The 24,484-nt window shown below is 35.2% G+C and overlaps 1 long non-coding RNA gene across 2 annotated transcripts in view; it reads right to left on the bottom strand.

The window, feature by feature from the left end:
- LOC118166943 overlaps positions 1-24,484 on the bottom strand; it is a 55,954-nt gene that overhangs the window by 10,730 nt on the left and 20,740 nt on the right. The window contains exons 3-5 of one of the 2 annotated variants that reach the window (XR_004750828.1): positions 4,633-4,801; positions 4,064-4,232; positions 416-476 (exon numbers count right to left, since the gene is read on the bottom strand). This is a non-coding gene — a long non-coding RNA (uncharacterized LOC118166943). The remainder of the gene's footprint in view (positions 1-415; positions 477-4,063; positions 4,233-4,632; positions 4,802-24,484) is intronic. The other variant, XR_004750827.1, reaches the window with a different exon arrangement.

Below are 24,484 nucleotides of genomic sequence, written 5' to 3'. Positions count from 1 at the left end.
TTTTCAATCTCCAGATTCCTACAGTAGGCGAATACCTTTTTAAAAAACAACAACAACAAAAATATTCAGAACCCATTTTCTAAAAGCACTTAATTTTCTTGGTCAGCTTGTGGGTATATTATATATATGCAGATATTACATATACACACTACTTGGCAAGGTGGAAGGCTTGCCTCATGTTTTGCATATGACATTGCTATTAATATGTGTTGGAATGTGAACATTTTTCACAGTTTATACTGGTGATTTTGTGCCTTTTTGTTTAACCTCAATTTCTAATAACTTCTTTTCATTATTTCTATTCTACTGAATTGTACTACTCTATCCAATTTTTGAATTAGTCTGCTCGTTTTGCAGCACTTACCCCATCTGTGCAGTCCAGTGCCAAGACCCATTTTTTACAAAATTATGCAACTTGTTACTTGTGGCTGCTTCTCTGGATGTGATTGAAGTAGATACTGGATGTTTTATTGTACCTGAAAAAGACTAAGAAAAATTCAAGTATCCTCAGTCTTTTTCCATGAGTAAGGCCTTGTGAATATAGTAATTTATTGTATAATTGTATAACTATTGTATCATCCAAGAAAGGTTGGCCGATTAGAGTAAAAACCTGATCTATACTGATCTATATGTGTAAAGTTCCAAGATTTTTTTTTGTCTTTTTGGTACAAGTTGAAAATTTGCTGAGCAACAATGTTTGGAAATAATGGCAACAGAATTGGCAGGACTGTAGCTAGCCTAATCAATAATAAAAGGATAATCTGTCTTTCTTTGTGGCGTACAAAGCAATAACTTGTTCAGATTCATTAACAATCGAAGCTGAGCTGAGGCTTTTAATCGATCTCTAAAACTGTTGTGAGTGTGATACAAAGTAGTAGAGATTAGGGACAGCAATGACAGTGATATTAACAGAAATGGGGGAGGCAGTCCTTTCATGATGTGAAAAATGCTGAGCTGAGGATTTATTTTATTTTGATCAGGCTTTCTGTTATACATATGGTTGGCTTGACTGCAGCGTTGAGTTGAAGAGTTCTAAAAGGTGTGTGTGGGGGGTCTAAATGGTGACTTCTTTGAGGGAAGAAACTGAGTGAACGGTCTAGTAGGATATAGACTATTTGGTGTTTGGAGCTGTTCTTGAAGGAATGTCGTTCATCTGGTAAATTATATCTGTTCTTGTGTGTTTTTCTGAACACGTTTTTCTATTTCTTAACTACAAAGACTGTCTTTTCCTCTTTGTATATCTTTGATTATTTATGAAATAGCCACAGTGTTTGTAGAGCTCCTCCATGACAGGACACTGTTATGGGGCTGGATTTTCAGGAACATTTTGGAACAACTGAAGCCATTCTTTTTTCACTCTAACCAAATTTGTGGCTTACTGCATGGGTATATTAAACATGATACCATAGAAATACAATAACAGAGTACAGGTTTTAATCTTCCTGGGAAATAAGACATGGGACACTGGATTTTTTCATGTCAAGTTAGAAAGTTCTGCTTAGATGAGGGTTTTTTAAATTTATTTACACTGTAAAATGAGCTAAAAAACCTTAAGTTAACTATAAAACTTAAGTTCTGTGTAAGATAATTAAATAGATGCATATTCACATGCAAGTAATTGAAGATGGGCTGTATTAGAACTAATTATTTTTTTCTTCTTTGGTCATTTTGAGAGTCATTTAATTTTGATGTAATTTTTTGAACTTTTCAGAACTGCACAATCAGAATTTACCTCAGAATTTAATTGTACAAGTAGTGTGTAAATTGGAGTATTTTCCTAAAATTTAATACCTTAGTCTGAGCACCTTGGCACATTACAGCTGGTGGAAGAGCTCTGATTCTGTCTTTTTTCCACATCATTTTGTGCTGTTACAAGGAGAGGAGGTGGGAATGAGCGCCTGTGGTTTGATGTTGTTGTTTTAATTTCTTTGTTGCTTTTGGTAGTTTTCTGTTTTCTTCGTTTCTGTAAAAGAAAAATTTATATTTTGAATATGAACTCACTCACAAAGGGAGTCCAGTAGAAGCCTACAAGGGGCTGGAACAGTTGAAGTTTGAGAAGTGTCTAAGAACTGGGTTTGTTGAGCTGTAAGAAGAGAAGCCCCACAGAAGATGTTATTGCTGTTTACAACTACCTAATAGAAATCAATCTTCTCAGGGGTACAGAGTGATAGGACAGGAGGCAATGCACATAATTAGGCACAAAGAAATATTTTAATTAAATATTAATAGTAATAAAAAGTTTCCATAGTAAGTGTAGTCAAACTATGGAAGCAGTTGCTGTAGAGGCTGTGATATTTCCGTCCCTGGAGATATTCAGGCTTGACAAGATAACTCCTGGAGCAATCTCTTTTAGGTTGGCTCTCCTGTGTGTCCATGGTTGGACCAAATGACTTCCAGAGGTCCCTTCCAACTTATCTTAGAGTCATAGAATCATAGAATGGCTTGGGTTGGAAGGAAGCTCATAGATCATCTAGTTCCAACCCCCGTACCGTAGGCAGGGATGCCACCCACTAGATCAGGTTGCTCAGGGCCTCAAGTAACCTGGTCTTGACCTTATCTAACCTTATTTTCTGTGACTCAGTGATTCAATAATATGACATGGAATACATTATATATATATGTATACATGGAATATATATATATATATACATGGAATATATATATATATATACATGGAATATATATATATATACATGGAATATATATATATACATAGAATATATATATAGATATATACATGTAATATATATACACATATATATATATACATATATATGTGTTTTGGATGTTAGCCTTTAAATAGATCTGGTGCAACTGGTGAGAGCAGGTGAGTTGATATTTATTTATCTTTGTCTTCTGAAGGGCTTCCATTAACTGTCAGGAATCCTTGTAACACGAGCTTCTCAATCATGTTGTGTTGTCATTATTGCCAGTTATTCATCCTGGTTATCTGAATAGCAGCACATAGTTAGCTTTATGTTGATCAGAGGCACTGGGGGGAAAGGGTAATATTCAAATCCAAATATCAAAAATCCAGGGAATGTAACTCAGAGATGTATGTCTAAGCCTGCTCTTATGGCTTTAGTCCTAAAGTCTGTAACTGTTGATGTATGCTCATGAGCTTTGAATTCTGGTATGGAAATTTATCAATTAAGAATCCACAGGAGTTCTAGAAGGAAAGTACAGAGCTCTATCCAAATGTTAATATGTCACTTAAATACATTACTTCTTTTTTTATTATTATTATTATATTCTGCAGCCCTGTTTTCACTTCAAATATTGAATTTCTTCTTATTTGTCTAGTTTGTTTATTTTTTTTTGAAGAGGCAATGAAAACTGTGGTCTTGACATTATTTCTATTGTCTCAATTTTTAATTGTAATCTTGACATTGTCTCAAATTTTGTTATCTATAGCTCTATATATACAATCTTTATGTGCATACTTCACCAAAGTGTTTTCTTAACGTCTGTTACAGGATTGCAGTTTTCTAATGGTGGATGTTTGAGGTGTTTTTGTTTTATTGTATATATCTGATAAATAATTTAAGTGTTTAAAAAAGGCTTAAGTCAAATTGGTCCTCCAAACTTGCATGAAATTCTATACTGTCAAAACTCCAAGTGTCTTTCATACTAAAACTTCATGCAAAATTTGGATCTGAAGCTGTTGCTCTGAAAATATAACAATAGCTATTGCTATAAAGACCATTCAAAAATGATGTTACTGCAACTAGGACTTCATCAGAAACAAACAAATATCTCCCAAATCTTTTAAAGAATACTTTATATGAACAACTGTCTTCCAAAGGTTGTCTGGTTTGGGCAGATTATCTGTTCCATCATAAAATGTACCAACTTAAGTAAGGACGCAGAATGTCAAACACCCAGACGTATTTATTGACTGGCATTAAAAGACTATGTGGTTCTTGTGCACCCTCAATCCCATATGCTTACTGCTTCATGATGCATCAATTTAGGAGTCCATGTGCTGAACATCAGCCTCTGTATTCTACTCTACAGTCAGCCAGAATAGACTAAACAGGACTTGAAAAAAAAAGAAATGCACCTTGACAAGTGAAAATCGTGTCTCCTATGTTAAGGTTCTTTAAAGCTGGAAGTGTCTTTGAATTTAGGCAATCAGTTCTTCAATAAAAGATCACAGTTCCTTTTTTGTTCTCTGGCGTTGTAATCCATTTGAGGATTCTGTCAACACCACTTTCAAAAACTGAATAAACCTGTTAAGATTTGTAGGAGAAAAATCAATACAAGTTGCCTTTAGTCATAAGTTAAAGTTCACAGCTAGGGCTTCCTCCAAGAAAAGTTTCAGTACTAGAAAAGAGAAAGCAAACGTGCTTCTTTACAGTTCCCAGTTGAAAGCAATTGTTGGTACTGCTATATTTTCGGTCTAGATTTTATTTATTTATTTATTGTGTGTGTTTAGGGATTATTCTGGTTGCCCACTATTTGCTGTAACTGACTAGAATGTAAGGGCAAGTCCTACCAGTGACAGAACACTAGGATATCAAGAGAGTAAGTGCAGCACTTGAAATGTAGACTACCTGGAAAGCATGTTGAGTTCTTCAGAATCTTGACAAAAGAGATTTGTCAAGATTCATTGCAGCATCTATTCCTTACCTTACTTTAATTTCCTGCATCATTTACCTCTGTGGCAGTGCTTCCGTTTATATTAATAAATAGTGGCTTAATTTATATATATTTTTTTCTGTAGTGGTGAATATAATCTGTCTGGGTTGCAGATGAAAACTAAAGGCAATTCTTCGGTCTTCTTACTAGATACCCAAACCTGTGAATAATACATGGCAAACACCCTGTAGTTCAAATGGCAGCTTTTTTCCTCTGGCTAAATTTAGTTTAATCATAAACTCTAACTGTTCTTTATACTAATGCTTTCTGGCTTCTCTCTGAAACTTTCTTTATCCATACCAAGCTTCATCATACCTCAAACAACTTTTGGTCCAAGTGTAGTTTGAGGGTTTGGAGTGGGGGAAAGGCAATGCTACATTCCAAAGTCAATTGAAACATAATATGCCTAATTACAAATACAGGTAAGAATGTTTTGTATAGAGCTGCATTATTAAAAGATACTATTGTGTATTTTGAGCCACTCAATTATGTGAGCCATGTTCTGCATGCAAGGCTATTAAAATATCTTGATGCACCAGCCCTACGAAAAACTCCAGGAGTCCCCGTCAAATTAACTTTTAACTCAGTTAATTCTTAGTTCAGCTATAGCTACATTAAGAGAAATGGGAAAAATCAAGCAAGCATTAAAGTAAGGTTAAACAGAATAAAGAGGCAAAATTCTTTCCAAATGAAACACTCAAATTGCTGCAAACTTCACTTTAAATACCTGTTGGGGGTCCTATTAACTGCCTGTTCCTTGTCATCCCCTTCTTTCACAAGTCCGTAATTTTTATTCAGCAGAACAGAAAACTTTCAGTAGTGAAACGGTGGTACAAAAAAAAAATAATTGTTTTCACTTACACAAGCATCCTCCTCACTAGGTTATACTGTGGTGCTTTTCAGGCTTGCTCCATTAACAGTTCTTTAAGAAACAAAAAAACGTAAATTTACATTTCAAAACATCATTCTAGTCTCTTTAGCGATGGTTTTGACATCTCTTATACATGCAAAGCAGTTCTACATAACTATTCATTGGGTATTTTGTGGAAGATGAGGAAAACTTCCGCTTTGGGGAAGATAAGTAAAATATGGGCCATGGGAATTTCACCCTGAAAATTAAGGTCTGCAAGAATCTTTATCTCATGGCCATTCCATGCTCACACATTTTCCTACTGAAAAGAAGTGATATGAATGTATGCCAAAGTATTATATGGTGCAAAAAGTGGTTGGAAAGTGATTAACATTCGTATCAGTGAAAATGGAAAAGTTTGTTTTGTGAGAAGTATATGTTGTAAGAGTATTGTTTCATATATTCCTTCTGCCAACAATGCCTTAATCTAGCAGAACCAATTTGTATTACCTGTAATACTGATTGTTCTGTATTACAGTTGCTGCTTCTGTGTTTTTAGGTAATTGTTTGGATTAAACTTCTTCTGCATCTCTCCATTCATTTATTATGAGTCTGCAGGCTATTCTAGCCTCCGTCTGGCAGAGAAGGCTGTTTCACAGCCTTGCTGCCTAAAGTTTTCTTTCTAGAGTTTTTCAAGCACAGTCTAGAAGAACAGAGTATGTCAATCCACTACAGAAAGAAACTAAAAAAAAAAATTTACTGCCCTGCAATCTAAGTAGCACTGGGCCTTGGACATCTTTAAAGTCAGGAGAAAGACCTCCTGGATAAATTATTTGTCAGTCAGCTCTTTGAGCCACACATGAACAGACCGTCTTCCAGATTGTCAGATAAGAAATAAGCTCATAGATTGATTCTGAGCATCTTTGCATTTTTCATTATAGAATGGACTCAGCTTTTCTGCTGATCCTTATTGGCTTTCCACTTATTGGATGTTTCAAACTTCAGGTAGAATAAAACTACTCTAAGTACTAGCCAGTACATTCTCTACTAGTAAGTAGTTGAGCATCCACTGGAACTGGAGAGAGAGGGAGATAATTTCACTGCAGTGCCAAAGATGAAGGCAGGAAGAGGGGTCCTTGATAAATAAGACAAGTAGGAGAATATTATGGATTTGGTTTAGAATAAAAAGAGAGATGTTTATGCACCATTTGGAAGCTTGTATCTGTACTGATACATCAAAACTATTTTGTAAGTTTTTCACCACTTAAAGCCTTTCACTCCCAGAAGATGGAGGGGAAAGGGCAGTTCTGGAGGTGACTCATAAATAGAATATTGGACATAAAAGATAAAAAATAAAATTAAAAAATACATGCCAAAATTTAGGAGTGTTGTATATTAAGCCTAAGTGTAAGGCATTTTATTTAATTGCTTAACAATAGAATTTAACAACTTTACTGGCTAAATCAGTGGCATGACTTTTTTTAGGACACTCACAAAAATTTACACATACTCATTGAGCCAAAGAAACATGTTGGTTGAATTTCTTGCTGCCTCTAAAGTCCTTTTTATTCATCTTAGAAAGGTATTTGCTTATTTTTTCTTGTTCAGTCCAGGTAAGTATCATAACTGATAATTTAAGATAATGATTTTAAATTCTGTTGATACATCACTTACAGCATATGGCTGTTTGAAATTATTGTAAACATGTTGATAATAGTAGAAGTTAAAGCACAGGATAAAATAGTTGTAAGCAGTAGAGGATTCCAGTAAGTTTGTTGCTTTCTTGCAGTTGTTTTGGGAGATGAAATAGATAATAAAACACTTGAGGAAAATATGTGAATGTAACAGGAGGAAGAAAATGACGAATGTTACCATATTAGAGACAAGAAAAAATTAAATCCTTCTGCATGAAGGCCTCATCACTCTCCTTTTTGTTCTGCAACCATTTTAATAAGCACTTGATAAATATCTATTTAGCCATGGCAGGAAAAAAATCAAATGTAAAGTATTGGTTCATGGGTAATCTTTCAAAGCATTACATCTTAATAGTTAAAAACTTTATCAGTTTCTGTGCAAGTGTTTAATGTCAAGCAATTATCAGAAGAAAGCAGTGAGAAATTTTGTTCTGAATTGTAACGCATGTTACAAGGAGGATATAATGCATATGTATTCATAGTAGCTCTGAACCGATTTTATAAAAATGCCACTGGAGATATTGGTCTCGGAGGAGAAACATTACTCCAAATACGTATATTTAGAATAACAATGAAACCACACTGAGTTTTTCTGTGATGTTATGTGTGCATTGTGAATGTTACTGAAAAGTAGGAAGGGAGGAGAAGATACAAACACTTCACAGTGTTACGTCGTGTGGAGGCTGTAGCACATATGTATAAAGGTGTTTCAAATAAAAAAAAAAAGGAATGAGTGTAAATGCTACATGTTCTTGGACTTTTAAAAAATGCACTCCTGTTTATTTAGTAAGCTTTTGCAAGTTCTGTTTCTTTTTAAACTTTGGCCAAAAATGAGGTGCAAATGATGGATTGAGACTTCTGCAAGTAGGTGTAGTAAGCCTAGTGTACTAGTTTGCTAGAAGGCCTTTAACAATAGCTTGAGCCCAGCTACAAAATGCTCACCTAGTCTGCATCTCTACAAAGAGACTGTAAACCCTCTTCCTTCTTTTTCTTGTACACATTTGTGTGCAAAACACTATCTAGCAAAGTTTATGTATGTTATTAAATTGCATTGCAGAACAGATTTCCACGTGCTTTTGGAAGGTGGCGGAGACAGCAGTTTTGTTCTTGAGGAAGGTACTGGCTCATGAAAGATCTTTACTATATATTACATGTGTCCCTGGTGGGGGATTGCAATTACTGTTCTACTTCCAGCAACTCTTTGCCTGAATCATGACAGCTCTTAATTATGTGTGAAAGTAGAAGTTACATACAGAGAAATTTCTTAGAGAAAATTACCTAGGAGATGTATTCAGGTTTGGAATGGTCTTAAACAGGGTAATTCTTTTTGTCATTCTCAATCTATTGTTTTTACTTTAGGAGCTCTGAAACTTTCCCTGACTTTCATACCAAAGAGTGGTTATTTTCCCTCATTCAAAGTTCCTTGTTTTTTTTCTTTTTCTTCTTTTCTCTTTTTTTTTTTTTTTTTTTTTTTGTGGTCAGATTTGGTCCTCTTTCTTTAAATAAGCCCCTTGTAGTCTATTCCTAAGTAGTCTACTGCTGAGTGTAGTACTACTTGAGTACTACTTCAGGAAGCACAAATAAGTAACAAGTTTTAACATTTCTGATCAAATTTACTATGTTAAATCTTATTACTCAGCTATGTAAATTTTATTACCCTTGCAATACAAATGTTGCATTTTTTAGTTTATGTATTTAATGACAAAGATTTATTAACATCTGTCGTACTTAGAGAAACGTATCACAATGGTAGTTGTGTTGGAGTTGACTTTCAAAATAATTTAAAGCCTACAGAAGCTGACATTTCAAAAATGCGTTATTCCAAGTCATGATAAATCCAAGATTTTAAGGGATATCTGGCTTCCATAGCTTCTTAATGAACAAAGACAGCTGAGTCAGGACAAATGTACAGCTCCCTCTCCCAGATAGTGTTTGGAACACTGCCACTTCTTATAGAAGAATGTAATTGAAGTCAATTGCCTTAAAAAGACAAGAAAGGGGGGTTTAAGTCTGTTGTCCTTTATCCCAAAGAAACATTCCGGGCTGTTGTGTCAGGATTTTAGTGCACAGTCCATCTTAAAGATTTCTGTTTATGTGGAAAGTTTGGGCTTTATTGTATGAACATTGTCAGATGTTCATTTTCAATGAAAGCTTTCAGGAAACTCTCCGTGTGCTACAACAATTGATTTGCATTTATGATAGCTTGTTATTTCCTGCCCACTCTTTATTCATTTAGGATTTTTCCATTATGAATGGTCAATCTGATTTTTAATTTGCATTTCTTAATTCAGATTTTGGCATGAGAACTATGATGGCCTGAAATAAGCCTTATTTATTAAAGGTAACCCTGATAGCGAAAGGTAGGTTAAATTATAAAATCCAGAGAGTTTCAGGAAAGAGGTGATCATTAGGGATTGTAGTAGTAACTTGATTTTGTAGCTTGATCATTCTCTTATCAATATGCTATAGTAAACAGCTACTTGTACCATGATAATTCATCTTTGTTTTCTGTTTTATGTAGTTAAGTGGCCAATATAACTGTCAATAAAGGAGCTGGCCACTTGTTGGAAAGCTTACATCCATAAATAGTAGAGAAAGATCCTTTAAAAAGATACTGGTCTTCCAACAGCTCCGAGAGTTGAGTTTCAGAAAGCCATGTAAGCATTTGTGCACTGCAGTTTTTCTGCTGTAGGGCTAAGCGCTACAAGGATGACAAGGTCATCTTGATGACCTCAGAGGACCGGAACAGCCCAGCTGCTTGGGGGACTAGAATTATAGGGCTTTTTTTTCCTGCCTAATTAGCAATATTACTTTATGTTTTGCATGTTCTTCTGCATGTGTTAGGAAGAAGTCTGTAGGGAGCTCATTATGTTACTAGCCTTGTACTTGCAGGCTTGCAGAGCCATGGCTTGAGGGATGTGGGAGGTGCATTCACTTGAAGAAATTCCATATCCAGACTGAAATACTGTTGAAAATTTGTAGGAACTCTGCAGGTTGTCTCTCATGGGATATGCTTTATCCCTTCCTGCATGTTCCTGAAGAGACACTGTCCAGATGAATCCTTCTTGACATATTTTCACTTTGAGCTAGTGGCTAGGAACAGACATTTTGCTCATCTGTTAGTGAGTCACTAACCAGTGAATGGATTTGTGAAGAAAAAGGAGCCAATGAAACCTTGCTAGTCACCTTGCAATGTTTTTTTCAGAGCTTATTCCAAGTCTCATGACCATCATATTCTAGAAGTACAATTTAGTTGTGTGGGGTTATTTTTTACCCTCTTTGGTGGACAGAAGGTGAACGATGACAGTCACATTCCCAGCACAGTATTATGTTAACACACTCAAAACTGTGTTGCTGAGAGGAAGACAATGTCAAGAGAAAGGATATAAGGCAAGATTTTATGACGATGAATGGATGGATGGGAGGATGATAGCAGGACCATTTGTTGCAGGAATGGATAGAATCCATGTTCACTCACTCCTCTTCCAGCTTTCCTCTTTTAAAGATGAAATAAATAAAAAAGATGGCACACCATACCTCATGGATATTTTTTTGTGTAACTGATATAACTGACTTAAATTGTTTAAACTGAAGATTGTCATAATTTTCTGGACATCATGGAACTATTGTGGCAGCTGCATCTCAAAATTGGTGTATACCTTTACCAGCAAGGAAGAACATGTTTAATTGTGAGATTCCAAGTGCTGAAGCTAATTAGTGTATTGAGGAGAAATATTAAGCAGAGATTTAAAACACACACACACACACACACACACAAATGGAATCAGAATTGTCATTTAATTTCTGCAGCTGATGAATCACATGTTTATTTCTCTGCTACCATCAGATAAATGATTTTGGACTTTTGTAGTCATTTTGGGATGTTACACACCTGACATCACCCCATTAACAGGTTTAAAAATCAATTTCTATGTTAACTAATCACAGACATGAAATGATATCAATTTACCTTTCACTGAAATGTAAATGCATAGAACCTAGAGTAACTTCTGTCAAAATGACAAGATAATCCTTATTTCTCAGTTCAGACCTGTAAGTAGAATTCAACTGCCAAGCTTGCAAAAAGATACACATTTTGGTGATTAGGGCCAATAGAACAGAACCCACAAGCATTGTCCAAGACATGCTGAGGCAGAATGTCAGGTGTACTAGACTGATTCTTTGAGATAAGCAGTTACAGCTGAAATAAACTGATATCAGCAACAAATTTGGAAAAGGAAAAATAAGTTTTACTGTCTGACCCTTTGAGAAAGAAGTGACTAGGCAAAACCCTGTCCTCTTCCCCCAACATATTTGTGCCTTCTGTTTAGCTTTGTTTGAATGTGACTTTTTTTCTGAGATTTTAACTTCAGAGACAAAAGGCAGAAAGGCGAAAGTGCTGCGAGATCAATATGCTAAAGAGTTATGACCAGTTGTAATATCCACATTTTTTTCTATATAAACCATGCAATTTGTGAGCCTTTGCACTGTCTTAACTGTTGAGAATTGGCATGTCAAGAATTGTGAGTTCTCTTTGTATTTCTGAAGCAATTTGTCCCAAATGCATACTTATGTCAGCAGCACAAATGTGTGCATACTCAATTAGAGTGCTTTTCTATTTTTAAAAAAATATTATAAATTCTGCAGTGTTGTTCTTCAGCTTTTACCTTCTATAGATTAAAACACAAAATGTCCTCCCATTCTGCAAAGCAGCTAGTGACTGTTCATGATGACAGTTTCAGAGGCAGCAAAAATCAGAACAGCATTCACCATCTGCTGTGCTGAATGGCTGGGGTCTAAATTACAGGTATAGAATGGGTTGTCAGCAAAACCAGTGAATCAGTGCTTCTTCCTGAGTGCACTCATTTCCTAAAGTGAATATGGCATCAGACTTAAATTTAATAGGGTCTATTATGAAATATCTTGGTTAGATAATGTAAATGAGAGATTGAATTGCAACCTTGATATTTAACAGAATTATTATTGTTTGTTTGTTTTGCTTTTAGATGATTGCAAAAGAGAAATATATTAATAGGAATATCTTCTGGAGAACTTGGTGAATGTTTTTTTTGGAGGAGCAAGACTCATTTCTTATCGTGCCTTAGAACTTCAGAAAGATTGAAATACTGACATTTAACTTTAATATTTTTTATTTTATGAATATAACTGAAACTGATGTGCTGCTAGCTATTTAGTTTGAAGCCAGAAGGTTGATGAAGACATAAGTAGCAGGTGAAAATCAGTGTGTACAGTACATTATACTATGATCAGATATACACGTGATCTGATTTTTTTTTGAGTGGTGTCTTGGGGACCCAGGAGTTGGACTTGATGATCCTTGTGGATCCCTTCCAACCTGAATATTCTATGATTCTGATTCTATATCACATCAGTGCCCCAGAACTGAATGATTCAGCCGTCAGTTAACACACAGTATTGCTCCTAGAAGCTATTTATTGTGTTTCAGAATTAAAAAATTAAACTTTTTTCACATAGGAGAAAACACATATATATATTGCTACAATGCTGTTTTGTTTGTCCATAAATCATTTGATTTGGGGATGGTCAACCTTAGTTCTTCTTGGTTTTTAACATAGACAGGCTTTTTTTTTTTTTTTTTTTTTTTTTTTTAACCTGTGTCATTCTGTGGGATGTAGAACAGGTTGGGAAGCTGCTGAGAAGTATGCTGTCATGTTATGCCTGACCTACTATGTGGATAAAATTTACCAACTTTCATCCTCCACCTTATTTGGAAAGATGCATGAAAAATAAATGGTTGTTTCTAGTGAAGGCAACTGCTACTCAATCTAGAATAACTATTCTGTTGTGAGATTTACAGTGTTAGTCTCATCTGCTTTTTGCAATTATTGCATTCTCTTGGGCCTTTTCTGCTTCTTCTCCACTCCATTTTCAATTTCTGAATTTCTCATTTGCCTAACTGCTCAGATAATCTGGAAGGTGAAGAATGACCAGACAGAACCGAAGTGCCATTTTGTTATGCTTAATATCTGATTAAAAAGAGCTGGTGCATCTCTAGTGTTCATGTACAGATACTTTCTCTCTCAGGTTTTTTAAATTGAGTCATAATTGCCTATGCCAAAAGCTGTCAGTACAACAGGGTAGAAAGCAGTCAGCTCTTTTTAGTCTTTGTGTTACATAAAGTTGTTATTTTGGAAGAATGAGCAATGATAAAGAACTGTTGCAGTGCTTTTGGTAGATACCTGTTTTTACAGTAACTGTGAACCTCATGGTGCTTGTAGTATTGATCTCTTTTCCTCTTGCAAGGAACGAATTCAAAAAAAAAAAGCAATAGGAATTTAAGCACAATATACAGGGAAAATAGTGCTGGACATATACAAACATTTGTATCTAACATGCACATTCCTGCATCCAGTGTAATAATGTATGAAAATGTGTAAGATGTGAAACTAAGTAAATTTTTTCTACTGTGGCGTGCACATTAGGAGATGCTATTGTCTAAATGTTCTTTAAAAGTAAAATTAAACACAAACCATTCTTATATCTATCTATTATACGTATAGCACAGTATACTGACTTCCCTAATCATGTGTGATTTTATGAGTAGTATAAAGTATAATTAATATTTGCAGTGTTTGAAATCTCAGTAGAGAATACTATCACTCTTTACTGTAGCATCCACTTTTTCAAGTGGACAACAGAATTCCTAAAGATTTTTGAGAACTCATTTGTTTTCCTCCTCATAAATATTCAAATGACTTTTAGGACAATTAATGAAAACAGAGATTGTATAATCTAGCTTCAGACCATTTGTTGCAGTTAAGTAATAATTTAGCTCTCTGTAACCTACAAGGTAATGCTTCTGAAGTTCAGTATTTATTTATTTATTTTTATTACCTGTAGCTGAAAATCAGTCTCGAGAATTACAACATCTATGGCAATGTGTTCATGCATTAATTCGCTGAGTCAATGTTCCGGCTTTCTGGTTCACCTCCTTTACTGAGGTGATAATAGCTTTTGTGAAGCTGTTCTGCAACAGAACGAACTGCTTTCTCAACTAATGACTCATTATTTTTGTATATTATGCTTTAAAAATTTCAAAGGGGACAATCTGTCCCCATTAAATAGATGTAACTTCCCTAGCTTCCTTGTATTCCTCCTCATGCTATTACATTTCTGCTGTTATGTGACTGCAGCTTTCAAATGACACTATGGTAAGGAAATATATTTAGCTGACACAGAAGCAGAAATCCAACTGACTGCAGGCTCTGTAAATTTGCCTTATAAATGCTCCTTACCTTTATAACATATTTAGCAAAACTAGAAAAGGTTAAATTCTCTGTAAGGCAAAAAATGCTAGAACATAAACGAGGCATGTTTTAGAGGGATAAGCATGTGTTTACATAAACGAGGGTAGCACTTAGTAAATAAAATAAGAATGCAAAAGAAAATGTGTTATACATGGTATAAAATCACAATGCAGAAATTATTTATTACATGCATGCTTTGCAAAGCGAACTCCATCCAAGGAGGTTGAATTATTTGCCAGCTGTAGGCTCACTTTTTGTTCTTCTTGCATGCATCAAGTAGCATAAATGGTGGCGTAAGTGGTGGAATTTATTTTTCTAGACAAGCAAGATGATGATGACCAAAATACTATAATTATACTATTATAATACTATTATATATAGATAGCATTATAGTATTATAATTATAATACTATCATATACTAATATATATAGATATATAGTAATATAATGCTATATTATAATACTGTGACCTTATCAGTAGCAATACAATACATACTGCATTATGTTTTTCTTGGTGTTGTTTCATCTGTCATATTTCATGTTTAACGTCATTTAAAGATTTCAAAGGAAAGGATAGATGGCAGACGTATCTGTTGAGGCATAGCTGTTCTTTTTTTTTTTAAATGGGTTTCTAGTTTTGATTAATCTTTTGAATGACCATATTTTATTTTTCACCATACACATTTTAATTAAAATACTGAATCTGAGATGTTAACATTCAAAGTGAGAATTGTATAAATGTGCTTATAATACAAATATGTTATTAGTATTTTTATACTAATCACTTCAGAATTACCTATCTCATTTATCCCTTAATTATACTGTCTGGTCTGGCTTTAATGCATTCTCATTTGTTTGTACTAGCAAAGTTGATGAGTAAGGATCATAAAACCTAAGGATCAGTACACCTAAAACACCTCAAAAAATGCAATCCTGATATTTTTCCATGTGCTGCTTTCTCTGTAATGCACATACATCTATTAGTACTAGAGGACAAGTTTTCTGTGTAAAATTGTGTTCTGATAAAGTCTGTCCCAAAATGGTGCCAAATCTCTACATGTAAACATTTACAAAAATTCTAAAAATGACTTAGTATGTGTAAATGATAGTAATTTGAAGATTAGTGCATGTGGGGGACTCATTTGGTAACTGATTTATGTTAACCTAGCTTCAATCTTAAAGGAGAAAAAGCTTGCAGCAAAATAGGCTGACACAAAATATATTTTTCATTTCATTACCAGTGTTACACTTCCAACAACTTTCTACCTTTCCTTCTACAAGTTAACACCATGCAGGAGGTGTTAGCTTTGTAGTGCTTGAACTCTTAAACCTGATCTCTGGGGGAGTGAGGAGGCTGTAATTACTGTGAACTTCTAGTGCTGATTGTGAAAGAAAACTTGATATTCACAAAAACTCTCAGTAGAAGCTGGACTAGGACTTCATTAATTTGATACCTCTAATACCACTAATTGATGCCTTGGCTAGGTCTCCAATGGAGCATGAGTTCAGTGGTTTTCCTTAAAAATATTTTCCTCAGATACACATTAAATTGACTTTTAAATAGCTCACAATTTGTATCACTTACAATGCCACCCAGAAATCTGAACTGTCAAGTGTCTTTTTTTTTTTTTTATTTGAATGAATGTTTTAAGTACTACGAGAAATTACATGTACAGTGTATAAACGTAATCTTCAAATGTAGTTGTAACCCAGAACATGATTTAATAGCCTGAGACCTGCTTAAGAAAAAAAACCTTAATATGATTATGTATGCTTTACTCTGGTTTTGAAAGAAAATATAAGAAAAAGAATGCATGAAACATAGTGGATGAATTAGTAGCTTGCTTTTGTAAACCTGTCAAGAGAGAAAGTTTTAAGACAATTATTAGCTTTTCTTGAGATTTGCAACCTTTTTTAAAGGCAACTTTCATGTTAAGAATTTTTTAATTGTCATATTAAAAATGTCTCACTTCTCACGTTCTTTTCTTGTGTTTGAACTTGTCACTGTGAACTGAAAATAAATTAAAGGTAACCAAAACAGAATATGTGGAATAAACAATTCAATAAAGAAGAGAAATAAAAAGTAGCAAACAGTCTTTCATACTGTTTGAAAAATTAACTAACCCAGTTTTTGTTAATTACCACTGAATTTACGATTTTTTTAATGAGACTTTTTTTTTTTTTTTTTTTTTTTTTTACCAGAGAGCTAATGTCCTTCATGCCACAAGTCAAATGTGAAGAAACACCTTGATGTACTACTTTGTAAAATATTATCAGATAAGAATATAGGTTTTAAAACTACAGGAGTCAGCAGAAGTGATGAGTGACTTCCTAGTTCTTATTTGTGATTATTTCAATGTTTTATCTATAAATCATCATTTACATCATCTGGTTTGTTTTTGTTTATTTTTAGATCTCCATAAAGGTAAAGGTTTGTGAAACGTAATTTATCCTTTCTCACAGACAGCAGAAATGAGGGACAAAAAAGAAAGTCTGTGTGTTTCCCTTCTGAGTTTGTCACTCTCTTTTTAAAACTAATCCTTTCTATATTGATTTTATTGGCTTTTCAGATTTGTAATTTTTCTGAAAGAGAATGAAGAAATATATGAGAACAAGGATTGCATGTTATTTTGATTTCCTTATCATTTCTTTTTCTGGATGCATTCTGCCAAAAAGATTTGAACAGGTATTTAGCAGGGGCAAATGTAAACTGTGAATTTCACTTATGCATGCTTAACAAAAAAGGTATTAAAATATAAATCGTTCTGAATAAAAGCATACACATGATGGTTACCTGGAAAGTTACCTGGACAAAAATTAGTCAGACAGCTAAGAGTTAAGTAAAATCATTTTAGTACACCACTTGACCACTTAAGTTCTTGTAAAGGTGCGTCTTCATCTTTCTCTCCTTACTAAGAGTAGATTCAGCTCTATCTCAGTATTTCCCATCACCTTGAAATATATTACTTCCCTCACAGTTTTGAAACTTAAAGGAATTGTGAAAACTAATTCATTCTCAAGAGATTCAAGTCTACCACAAATGCGGGTAAAGCAGCTTCACTAGAGCTATTAGAATTAATACCAGCTGACATTCTAACCACCAAATCTCTTGCTTTTCTAAGTGTCTGTGATACAGTGAATTAAGTAATGCTGCAAATATTATCACAGTGCTCTTATTTTTCATCTAGGTATTATCTCTGCTTCTTTACCCTTGATTCAGTTCTCCTTTAGGCAATTGTACTTAAGAAGTAGTGGATATTTTCTGATCCAACTGATTACAGGTGGTTCAAGTGGTTTCAAATTCACTAAATCACTTGATTTTTTTAAAAAAAATTAATTTTATTTTTTAAGTAGCAGTTCCTCAGTATTTAAACAGAAGCAAGCAGGAAGACAACAGTAGTGCTTAAACAGGGCTGAAGCTGAATGTAATTTCTTCTGAGCTCTGTTAACTTTTGATCTTTAATTTCAGCTGGAGCTTTGACTGTCCTAATTGCAAAACAAACAAAAACCAACCAACCAACTGTGATGGTTTCGCTCGGGTGGGTGACCGAGCTCCACCACAACCGCTCTCTCACTCCCCCTCCTCAAAGAGGAACAGGGAGAAAATACGATAAAAGGGGCTCAAGGGTTGAGATAAGGACGAGGAGATCGCGCAGTAATTATTGTGATGGGCAAAACAGACTCAGCATAGGGAGATAGTAAGATTTATTGCCTATTACGAATGAGCTAGAGAAGTGAGAAACAAAGGAAAGAAACCAAAAGCACCTTCCCCCCCCCATCCACCCTCTTCCACCTCCTCCCCCCGAGCGGTGCAGGGGAACGGGGGAATGGGGGCTATGGTCAGTCTATAGAAATTCTTCTCTGCCGCTCCTTCTTAGTCACTCTCATCCCCTGTGCTGTGGGGTCCCACCCACAGGATGCAGTCCTTGCTGAACTGATCCAGCGTGGGCTTCCCACAGGCAGCAGCTCTTCAAGAACTGCTCCAGATATGGGTCCGTACCACGGGGTCCATCCCTCGGGAGCAAACTGCTCCAACCTGGGTCCCCCACGGGCAGCAGCTCCTGCCAGGTCACCTGCTCCTGCGTGGTCTCCTCTCCACGGGCTGCAGGTCCGGCCCGGAATCTGCTCCGGCAGGGGTCTTCCACAGGCCGCAGTCTCCGTCGGTGCAGGGCCACCTGCTCCACCGTGGTCTCCTCCACGGGCTGCAGCGTGGAACCCTGCTCCACCGTGGTACTCCATGGGCTGCAGGGGGACATCCTGCTTCACCATGGTCCTCACCACAGGCCGCAGGGGACTTCTGCTCCGGCGCCTGGAGCACCTCTCCCCCTCCTTCTTCACTGACCTTGGCGCCTGCAAGGCTGTTCCTCACTCCTCTCACTCTCCCAGCTGCTGTGTGGCGCAGTGTTTTTTTTTCCCTGTCTTAAATCTGCTCTCACAGAGGCGCAAACAACATCACTTATTGGCTCAGTTCTGGTCAGCAGTGGGGCCCTTACCAAACATGGGGCAGCTTCTAGATCCTTCTCACAGAAGCCACCCCTATGGCCCCCTGCTACCAAAACCTTGTCACATAAACCCACTACACCAACCAAAAACAAGCAAAAGAAAACAAAGAAAACAAAACTGTGGGCTCACTAACTGATGACTGACTCTTACACAAAAAATGGACTTCCTACACAAGGAAGCATTTCCGTTGCCCCTGTGAAACATTTTTCCTTTTTATGTTTATTTTATATATCAGTTTGCAGCAATACATACCAGAATGATAAAGAAGCACAGTTGACAGAATGATGATTTTCCAACCAGTGTACAAAAAGCTTCATTTTTGAGTGCAGTCTGAGTTGTATAGATACCAGGGTAGTTCTCTATTCATTATGCTGTATTTCAAAAGCTTTATGTGACCCTGAAATGTAGTTCTTTTAAAAAATGATATAAGAAAAAAGTAGCTTTGCTTTTTAAGTGTTGAATTTGAAAACTGAATTGTAAATCTTCCCAATGTTGAGATGTTCCCAGGTTTCTTTCTGCTATATTTTTAAATGTCTTTTGTCCAAATGGTCTTTTTTTTTTTTGAATGTGGTCTTTCATCTGTGGACTATATCTAATACACATGCATATATGGATTTAGCTAAGAGAGAAAGTATTGGATTGTATTGCTGTGTCTGACTGCCAGTATTGTTCCTGATAATGACTGCAGTACAGAGAAAAAGCACTGTCTACAGCTTGAGCTTGATTGGACACTCTGTCATAGAGAAAGTCAAGGAAAACGTAAGCTTCCATTTGTGAAACAAACAAAAAGACCGTATGTTCATTTCAGCTGTTTCTATAAGAGCAAATAATATCAGAAAATTGATGAATGTGGCTTCCTACTGCTCACCTACTTTATGCATATCAGTCAATTTTGTTAGAAACAAAAATACCATATACAGACTGTGTCCTCTATGTCCATTAAGTTACGAAATGCTTATTTCAGCCTTTTTTCTTGTTTTATTTTATTTCATTTTCTTCTTGAAAAAAAATAGGCTGATATATTCTTCTGAGGCTTCAGGAATATTTAGGATAGTCCCACTGATTAAGATTTTCATATTCATACAGAATGTAATCAGCATGAAATTGCAAAAAAAAAGTCATCCTGCTGTTTTGGCAGTGAAAATGCAGAATAAACAACTCAAAAATTTGTCTTCTACCTTTCTGAAGTATATGATGGGTTAATCATTCATAAAGCAACTATTATCTTACAAGTATGACTTACAGCTGAAGAGAAATGAAAAATAAATACCATGCTGTTATTTTTCTTTCTTTGAAGACAATCTGTGATGTCTACATGCAGGGAATGTTGGACAAGTGTTTAAAGTGATCAAGCTCCTGAGAGAACTGGAAAAGCTATTACTAAATAACATGCCACTTCATTTTCTTAAAAGGCTATAAAAGCTTACAGAATAGGTAACTAGACTTAGTAAAGAAAAATAAATACTACTTGCCTAAAAAAGACAGACATAGGTTTTTAATTTTTAATATAAGTAAACTTTATTTCAAGTCCCACTTGTGGGAAAAGTAACTGCAGGTCAGGAAAAATATGACTGAAGTAAGCCTTTCAGATTCATAGAATGATTCATAGGCAACTTCACTGATGATGCATGTAGTGGTGGGGTTGGCTGGGGTGTCTGCTGCACAAGACTGAGTTCTGCACATTCAGTTGCATTTTGCTAACTTTTTTTTTTTTTTTTCCTAGCCCCCTTATTGTATCTTAATGAAATGACTTAAGAGTGTGTGTTTTTGTCGTCGTTGGTGTTTTTTGTTTGTTTGTTTTGTTTTTTTCCCCTCACAGATATAAACCATTTTACCAAATTCACTGCACCAATTTGAAAACACGTGATGTTTCGGACATAAAAAGAGAAATTAATAGAAACCTCAGTGAGTGAAGAACAACCTTATACAGGATGTTGTCTAGAATGTGTCTGAATTTTTAGACTCTGTACTGAAGGACGCTTAGGGAGAAAAATAACTGGTAGAAATGCTTAAAGATCTTTCAGAACAAAGAAACATTTTTAGCTGCATATAGTCTCTATTTTTGAAAAGCAGCTTCTAGAAAAAAAAAAAGTTTGTTTAAAATTACTTTTTTTTGATCTTAGGAAATAGGAATTATGGACAATGCAGTTATTCTTTTAGTGTCTTTCTCCCCACCCAGTCAAATTTACTTAGGAGCAAGTGTACATTTTTAAACTTCATAAAGGCTGAGAAGTTTGCTTAAGAAAAACCTGTCTCTTTACCCATTATGTGTGTTCTGTATGAGGAGCTTTGTGATGGGTGAAACAGCAAGGTCTAAGACAACAGAACCATGGTGGAAATAGGAGAAGATAAGGACAGCTGTGTGGAGATTGGACTTGTTCATGTTGGGTTTCAAAGCCAATATAATGTACTTTATACTGCAAACAAAGATTGATAAAGTGGTAGCATTTTGATATTTAGAATCTATACTTTCTTTTTAAGAGATGTGGAAGTTCCTACAATTTATTTAGATTTGTTCACAAAAGGTGCAAGTGTCTTGGAAAACAGGTTGCCTTTCTGGTACAAGAAGATTAATGTTAGAATTTAATTCAGGGCTTTGAACTTGAGCTTATGTATTTTAGGTAATAAAGGAGTTCTGATTGAGATGTTTCTTCCCATCATTTCCAAAACTGTCTGAAGCACTGTTTAGATCACAACAATTGGCATTATGTTAAAATATATGAGAGTGTCTGAGAAATATCAGTATACTAATGGGGGAAAAAATGGACCAATTCTACTTAACTACTAACTTTAAATGCTTGTCTGTAAAATGCAAGTATCTGCCAATCTTGGCTGCTGATCTTGTCAGTTAAATTGGGTGTTTTATCAGTTTTATAAATTGATAGCAATGATATTGTAATTACTTCTATTTATTGGGGGAGTTAAATCAGTCTGATTGTGCACTAGTAACAGCCACAAAGTTCTGCAAGTCACTGCAAGTTCTGCAAAGGTCACTGCAAGTTTGTGAAAATATTACAGAATGCCATGGTGGATGCATTTTTGTGTCAGAAATTGTTAGTGAGTTGCTGTGTCAGCATAATTGAAAATAAATACTTAACAGCTGTTATTAAGCAACATAAGTACAAAATAAATTTGTTCCCAAGGACACCATTGTGCATGACAAAGGAGAGAATAATCCATAGCTACTAGCTTTTAGCATAAGGGGATAAACTTCTTTCCATCTTTCTTTCTGATGTTTTTCAGAATTTTTCCATGTAGACTAAGGGCTTTATACAGAGATGATTACCTTGGTGGAAAATTCAGGTGTCCAGTTTGCAGTCAAAATGTATTAAACTGCTGAAAATTCATACTTATGGCAGACTTGCATATTATTTGGTTTTGACAAAAAAAAAAAAATAAAAAAAAATAAAAAAATGGCAAAATCATCTGGAACCTTCAGGGAACTGAAAGAAAGAAACCCAACAGTTACTTATGCACATCTGTTCTTCTCTTTGTAATTCTTACTACTGCTTAAATCAATGTCTGTATGTGTCAATTTTATGCACTATTGTATCTGATCCATTGCTGTTCCTCTGTGGTTTCCAGAAATTGCTATTTATGAACCTGCTGTAAACATTTATGTGATTCCAGCCTCTTAAAGGACAGTGAATTACGTATGAAAATTCTGTGGCTGGATAAGTGGCAGTAACATGGTAACTATCCAAAATAAGTTCATGTAATGCATACCTTTCAGTTTCCATTTCCCATGGGAATATGTCAGAAGACGAGCTACGTTACTAAGTTAACCAAACACAAATTTGCCTTACAATTTTTCCATGCATTCAAAGGGGACCTGAATATTTTGCTTCCTAAGCTGCACAATTACCCTCAAGCTCATGTTGCAATGTGTCAGTAAAATGACAGCTTCCCCTGAATGACAACTCAAAGCTCTAGCGAAAAATGACATGATTTGTAAACCAGGGTTTGTTCAAAGAAAATACTCGGTTCTTGAACGACTGTTTTGCATTGGGATCACAGCTGATCTGCTTCTTACAATACATCTTAAATTTACTTTAAAACTACATGCTTAAATAGAGTTGTAATGGTGTGTAACATTGTATCACAGAACATATTGTAGTAGCACCTACTAACATAACTTGTTGATAGCAATTAAAAATGCTCAGCGATGAGGCATATATTCTATGTGATAGTAAAAGCAAGTCAGTGGTAATGGGTCTCGGAGTTTGTAAATGTTCACCTTAGTGGCAGGCTTTTTTATCATGCCTTTTACTGTCTCTTGAACAGTTACTGTCTCCAGCCATTTCTCTAATGGAGGCCTTATTTTTCATGTAGCATAAGCCCCTACTTTTACCCCCCTGAATGTCCATTTGTATGAAACCGTTACACCTGGCATTTCATCTTATTTATTCTTAAGACTTTCACACAGTTTTTGTCCTCATGCCTAAAGATAAAGCTCTAAGTATAAATTACCATAAGGTTTGCTATATATCTTAAATATGAGTTTTGGAACTTGAGTTCATATCTGTGCTATATGTTGACTGAATTTAGTTTCAGTTCTTGGGACAAGGAATTGACTATATAACATGTTTGTGTGGCAGCTAGAATGAAGCTTTATTTGTACTTGACAACTAAGGAAGCTGCAAAATGTGTAATAATAATAATTTTAATAGTATGATGGTTCACAAAGTAAGAAAAATAACTCCAAACATTTAAAATGTTTTTGAACACTTCCAAAATATTTGGAAAGTCTCTGTGATTGTTTTCAGGTGTAGTAAGAGAGAAGATGGAGAATGAGTGGATACTGAAGGTGGATTAAGTGGATACTGAAGACATTAAAGAGAATAATGTTATTGTCCCTCTGGCTTAGTTTTTCTTTTGTAGCATAAATATATATAGAGAGTACATAAAACATGGGAAGTAATTTGAATTGGTTCACAAAACCTTGCTGGTTTGCAAATCGTTAAGACGTTTCAACTTCATTGCCTAGTTCTGAGTTAGTATCTAGGCATTTTGCATTATATTATACCTTGGAATTGTGTCTGAAACTTGTGGTACATGATACAGTTTCTGAGACTTGGTATTTAAGGTTGCAACTTCTAGGCAAGATCTCTGGTGTGAAGTTCTGGTCGCAGTGATATTTATAACTCTGTCTAAATAATGCTGATGGGTTTGTCTTTCGACTACACTTCAGTGGAGGAAATTTATTTCGACTCTACTCTCTTCTTTGCTTCTCAGATTATTCATTTTTATGATCATAGAATTTCTTGAGATAGTTCTGTAATATTTAAGAAATGATTCTCTAATTAATCATACCATATATATTCAGTATCAAACCCAAAGACTTTGAAAGGAGCATTGCTTTCTAGAAAGTATGTGCCTCTATGGATTTTGTTCAATATCTGTAGATATCCATAGTGTTATTTGGTATACTGGTGGTTGAAAAAGGTACCTCTGAAAAGGATGGCTGTATTATTTTAGGGTATTTTGAATTTTCAGTAACTAAATTA

Source organism: Oxyura jamaicensis, chromosome 4 (genome assembly GCF_011077185.1).
Source record: "Oxyura jamaicensis isolate SHBP4307 breed ruddy duck chromosome 4, BPBGC_Ojam_1.0, whole genome shotgun sequence".
NCBI classification, from domain to species: domain Eukaryota; kingdom Metazoa; phylum Chordata; class Aves; order Anseriformes; family Anatidae; genus Oxyura; species Oxyura jamaicensis.
Note: the sequence above shows the minus strand (reverse complement) of the source record. Positions and strands in the feature narration are given on the sequence as shown.